Genomic DNA, 6,365 nt, shown 5'->3' with positions numbered 1-6,365 from the left:
ATAAAAATTAACTTTTCTGTTACCTGGTGATGTGCTCCACATATTCCAGTTTCTTACCCCAACTCCGTCATCACCGAAGCCGTAATCATGATCCATCCTGGCAGTTACAACATTCCTAAACCTCACCCATCTTTCACCTTATCCTTAACAACATCTCTGCTATTCATTTCATCACTAAACTGAAAGTTAAATTGAAAGGCTCAGCGATAAAATCGGTGTTTTTATTATACATTACTTGGATAAATAAATAAATAATGTGATTTTTCTTTTAGGCCAAAGTAAAATGTTCAGAACGTAAACTAATCTTAACGTTTGAAAACACACTCTGATGGTGAGGCTTCATGCATTCAATCCACAAATACTCACCAAATGGCTGCTTTGTGTTGAGAACTGTGCTCCACCTCAGAGATCCAGAAAAAAAGAAAAAAAAAAATCTGTCCTCATGGACAGAAATTTTGGTAAAAGCCTACTGATTAAAAAAAAAGAAGAAGAAAGGAAAATATGCATTGTGTCCGATTGTGATTATTTTATCAATAAGAAATAGCGACTTCAACAGTGTTGAAAAGGCAGCGCAAAGGCAAGGAGACAATCAGAGACTCAATGGACTGACTCTGGGAAAGGGACAAGGAAACCGGGGTTTTCAGAGGATCAGAGGCCATCAAACACTCGTCTCGCTTCCAATGCCACCTCTAAACTCCTATCCTCATTTTCTCACGGAAAATTTCTATCTGAAGGCTTTATGCCACTTTTTCCACAAGAGTTTTATCTTTTTCTCCTCCACCCCCCCACCCACCCCCATGTTGAAAAGAGGGACAAAAAAGGTAGATGTCACTGCTAAGGATTACGAAATGAAGTCCATGTTTCATTCCAATTTTACGTCGGAGAGGCTATTTTCAATATATGAGGGGACTACAGCAAAATTGACATTCCTTGGCCCGTACGGGGATCGAACCCGCGACCTTGGCGTTATTAGCACCACGCTCTAACCAACTGAGCTAACCGGCCAACTGGCACGTCGACGTTTTCATTTAAAAAATAAAAAGTGTGTTCACATTCTTTTATTTAAAATTAAAGATTTTGCTCCCCCCTTTCCAAGGAAACTTTTTCGTTTAACTTTTTTTAACCAAGATCAAGTCACGTTGCTTTTTCAAGCCTCTCTTCCTGTTTTCCATTTCCCCTTTCTGCGCTCCTGCAAAACGAAAAAGACAAGGTAAAAACTGCCTGCAGCAGAAACGAACTTCGCCTCTCCCTTGAAAACAGACTTTCTCAAACTTGTCGATTTCCCTCAAGAAAACACAATGAAACATTCACAAGAGAGGCTTCCTTTAGCGCTCACTCGCTGCGCCTCCCATACACCAAGGGTTCTCAAGTTCAACAAGCCTGGCGCGTAATTCTCTTTACACACGAAACACACACGGACGGTGATGTAAGCCAGGTTTAGCGGGTGCAGGAACGGGGAGAGGTGGGTGCGGGGGCGGGAGAGGAGACAAGTCTGAGCTCCAGAGCCCTCACAAAGATCCTAGACAGGCAGCTCTTCCTCCTGGACGATTTCCCAGCAACTCAGCGTCCAGCTCTGAGTTTGCCCACGCAGGCGAAGGCCATTTCTAGCGGAAAGAGGGATCCGGACCATTTCTGGAGTGACAATGGCACCCGCGAGCGCTCTAGATTTTCCGAGCCGCTTTCAAATTTCTCGGATTTCTGTTCTGAAGGCAAAAAAAGCTGACACTGCGATGCCCCAGCAGCTGTGCAGACCTCAAAACTTTGGAGAAAAGGACGTATTGGAATTTCCGGTCTGAGTGGGGCCTCTTAAAACTGGGTTTGGAGGCTATTCCAATAAAAACAAGATACAAACAAACGCTGAAGAATTAACAAAGCTTAGACGATTTATCCTTAGCTAAGTTGGGCTTTAGCCTTCAAAATTTTGTTACCTGTACCTTTACCCCCAATTTTAAAACTATGTGCACCTGGCACGTTTTTTGACAACTAATTGATTTTTATCCATAAGATTAAGCAGTTACTTTTCTTTGTGTTATAATTATTGACAAATTTAAAAATGAAACTGTGGTATCACTTGAATATATTGAACATAAATTCTGAATAATTTGATATGAAAAAAATGCATGAACAAACATTTCTTTTATAGCCTTTAACCTTATGTCATTGTTTTCTTCTTGAACTTCACTTTCCCAGAAATAGATATCAAAGTAGAAAATAATTTTATGCTCTAAATTATTTTAAGCTTTGTATAGCCTACTTTCCTGCAACAAAAAATATATACGGCCATCATCATTAATTTGAGGGAGGGCATAAGGCTCTAATTTTTATGAGTTCCTCTGTATTGAATCATCATTAAAATTATGGCATACACAGTTAATCATAACAGAAATATTACGAATTTGAAAACTAATCAGTAAAATTACAGGTAAAAATAATTGAATGTTTATCTAAATAATACAACTCGCCATTTAAAATCAGTTGATACAATGATGATAAATTAAACATTGCCATGGTGAGCCATGTTTCAGCGTTAATTTTATGCCTAGTTCATAGGTACTGAGGAGATGTATTTTAACATACAAATAAACTGAAAGTAGATGAGATTTTGTTGTACAAATGTCTCACAATTGTTTAACACTTTCTGAGTTAGTTGCAAAAAATCCCATGGTAATGCATGATCAATAATTATTTCTCATCTTCATTTCAGGTCACTTCTGGCACTAGAATGATGCAGAAAACAAGGACTTTCTTGAATTCAGATTCCTTCCTCTAGTGCCTGAGGTTCTGGAGAAAATGAAGGCAGCAGCTTCACTGTAGAAGGAGAGTCTAAGAAATACGAAAGGCAAACTCCCAAGGAAGGGACAGGGGTGGAAGGAGGAGACAGCAAGCTGTATCTTTTGGGCAGTGTCGCTTGAAACAGAAGAGCCTCCTTTCTCTGTGACCTGCCAGGGACTCCAGATCTTTGGGGCAGAGTTTGGAGGGGCTGGGAGGAAATCAAGTTCCCGTGGAGACTCACACACACAAATCCAAAGGTGCCCTGAATTTGTGAGTGGATTTCATGAATAGAAGATAATGGTTGATTGAAGTTCACCAAGGGTGCTGTATGGGGTGCTGTATGGGGTGCTGGGAATTTTAAATGAATGAACGCACTATACATCCTGCCCTCAGCTGGATGAGTCTGTTGGATTGTGAATGGGTGAAAAAGGGGAAAAAAGTTCAAGGGGGTAGATTTAAAGCTTCCTCGAGCATCTCAATTTATTCCCCAGTTTTACAGCTAAAACTGAGAGATGACATCTGCTGAGAACAGTTCAGAGGAACGAAAACCAGAGAAAAAGGACTGTATGGCAGGAAACCTGCAACCTGGGGTTAGGACCACACTCTAGCACAACTGAGCTCCCCAGCCATTCCTCTGGCCCGTGTTTTCTTTGAAAATGTTCAGTGCATCAGCATTCTTCCTGTGGATGGTCTTAGAAGGCCAAAGAAGTCCCTCCCTGCCTCCCACTCCTGTCTTGATAAAATGAATGAGAAATTTCACTTCAAACAAACAAATAAACAATCGGTTTTAGCCATATTCATGGACTTGACAGAGAAAGGCTTGGCTTGTTTAAGCTTGTAAGTTCTAAATGAGGAATCGACAGAAATTTCTGCTTTTCTTAAAGGGCATGGTGATGTGCACGTGGTGAGTCTGACCTGATGAACCAAAAATGGCAGGCATCCCCCCAATTTTGTGCTTAAAGGACAATCCCACCACCTGACTCTCCTTTGGATGATTTTTCATGGAATCTCTCAGTTCTCACTTAGCTGGCTTGTCCATGGCCAGGCTGAGGGTTGGAGCCTTCCTACCTGTTTGTTTCAGGTTTCCAAGGTGAGCTCGAATCACATTTCTGTGAATTGCTGTCATCTGAGAAACCTCAGCACTGCCCAGCGACCATTTCAGAGGAGGTGAACTCATGTGAGCTCAGCATTTCTTTCCTAGCCCCTCTTTTACTCTGCATTTATAGTATTTTCTTAAATTCTCAATTTTTGAATAGGAAATGCAGTCACATTATATAAAAAGGCATGCAGTGAGCATCTCCCTCTTGCTGCTGAACTCTTCATGACCAGTCCCTACCCTCTCAATAGATTTCCATTGTTTTTAGTTTCTGTGCATACGTGGATGGTGATTTAATGGATGTTGCCCAAGTGTCTGCCAGAGAGGCTGAGCCCAGTGTTTTTGTTTGTCTGCTTGCTTGTTTTAACTATATTGAGCAAAAATGAGTTGGGTCTTGGTTCTGGATTCTCTACTACAGATCTGAGGCAAAACCAGAAGGACGGTGAACTGTAGTGGCATTCACTAGGGGGCATGCTAGATTCCAGATTGTCACCTTCTCTCAGGTGAGTGAGACTTTCAGGTGCAGCATATGGTGTTTGGCAGAGGGAATGATGTAGAAGCAGGCGGGGAACGGAAAGGCCAGTATGCTGAGGGGTCTCCTTTTGTACAGCTCAGGGAGAACATGGGAAATAAAAACCTGAGAGAGAAGAGCTAAAAAGATGCCTGTGTCTGGAGAGTTAGACTGGGATGGAGGAGGGAAGTGCGATAGATGAGGGCCTTCTACGTAGAGTTACCTATAAGTAAGAACTAAACCTGGAAGCCATTGATAGTGAAAGGTGCTCTAAAAATAATTAGCAGGCATCGATTCTGTTGAAATGAAATAAAATGGAGATCACTTGAAAATCCTCCGATCAGACAAACCCAGTTAAACCACATAAACAAAACTTAATCTAGCTTGTTTCGTGGATATAAGAAAAACTTACTTTAGGTTATTTCCTGTAAATGCCTCTGATAATTATAAAGCAAATTTAAGTCATCTTCCTAAAAGGATATAAGATAACCAGTTTTAACCAATCCCCCTGCCATATGCAAACACCCATTGTAAGAACCAATCATTGCAAAGGTTAAATAACTTCCTAGTTTTCACTTTATAAGCCATCCTGTAGGTCATGCCTCTGAGCTTCATACCTGTTTCAGGTTTGCAGTCTCCTTGTTCACAGTTTGTTTCTTACTCAACAAAATATTCATATCAAGAAAAACTCCCTGAGTTTTCTTTTAACAATTGAATCAAGTATAATTAGACAATATGGTTACCCTATTTATAGGCCATGTTAAGAATTTTTGTATTGATCTTAACAATGTGAATCCATGCAATGATTTTAGTCTGAGAAGTTACACGAACAAGTGGGACAGCCACTTTGCATAACAGTTCAGCAGTTTCTTAAAAAGTCAAATATAATTTTAACATATGATCCAGCAATTCCATACCTAGGTGTCTAGCCAAGAGAAATGAAAACATATCTCTACACAAAGATTTGTACACAAATGTTCATGGCAACAGTATTCATAATAGCCAAAGTGGAAACAACCCGAATGCCCATCAACTGATTAACAAATAAGTAAAGGTGGTATATCCATACAATGGAATATTATTGAGCTCTAAAAAGGAATGAAGTACTGAGAATGCTACAACATGGATGAGCCTCAAAAACATTATGCCAAGTGAAAGAAACCAGACATAGAAAATCATATATTGTTGGAATCCATTTGTATGAAATGTCCAAAAAAGAAAAATCCACAGAGACAAAAATGAGATTAGTGTTTGACTGGGGCTGGGAGTGGGAATGAAGATTGACTGCAAATGGGCCTGAAGGGTCTTTTTTGAGGGGATTAGAAATGTTCTAAAAGTGGATTGTGGTAATAGTTGCACAAGTCTGTAAATTTGCTGAAAAATGCTGAGTTGTACACTTAAAAACAGACCTAAATAAATGTATGTAAATCAGACCTAAATAAAACTATTTAAAAATAACAAGGTCAAGAGTTTTCCAAAGTAACTGTTCCATTTTATGTTCCCCATTCTTGCCATAGTCTTTCTTTTTTTAATTATATCCATTCTAGTGAGTATGAAGAGGTATTTCATAGTTTTGATTTGCATTTCAGTAATGACTGATGATTTTCAGCATCTTTTCATTGGCCACTGGTATATCTTCTTTGGAGAAATGTCTTCAAATCCTTCACCCATTTTTAATCAGGCTATTTGCCTTCTTATTGTTGAGTTGAAGTGAAGATCTCTTTCTTTCCAGTCTGGCCATTAAAACAATTGAGTAACATGAAATTTACCAAAAAAGAAATTAATAAATTTGCTAATATATTAATTTTTTAAAGGGCCTTCTTTGACAACATATCAACTTTAAATAAAATCCAAAGCCCTTTCCATGGCCTGCCAGTAGGGTTGAGTCTCTGCTGACTTCTGTCCACTCATCTAGTTCAAGTTCCTTCATTTCATCTCCTCCAGCCCCACTGCCTTTGTTGATATTCCTTGAAGGTGCCAAGCAGG

The 6,365-nt window shown here is 39.6% G+C and overlaps 1 non-coding gene across 1 annotated transcript; it reads right to left on the bottom strand.

Annotated features, from left to right (window-relative positions):
• Positions 1-931: 931 nt before the first annotated feature.
• Positions 932-1,005, bottom strand: TRNAI-AAU (transfer RNA isoleucine (anticodon AAU)). The gene has a single exon. It is a non-coding gene; the product is annotated as a tRNA-Ile (tRNA).
• Between the last annotated feature and the right edge of the window lie 5,360 nt (positions 1,006-6,365).

This window comes from Equus asinus, chromosome 8 (assembly GCF_041296235.1).
Source record: "Equus asinus isolate D_3611 breed Donkey chromosome 8, EquAss-T2T_v2, whole genome shotgun sequence".
NCBI classification, from domain to species: Eukaryota; Metazoa; Chordata; class Mammalia; order Perissodactyla; family Equidae; genus Equus; species Equus asinus.
Note: the sequence above shows the minus strand (reverse complement) of the source record. Positions and strands in the feature narration are given on the sequence as shown.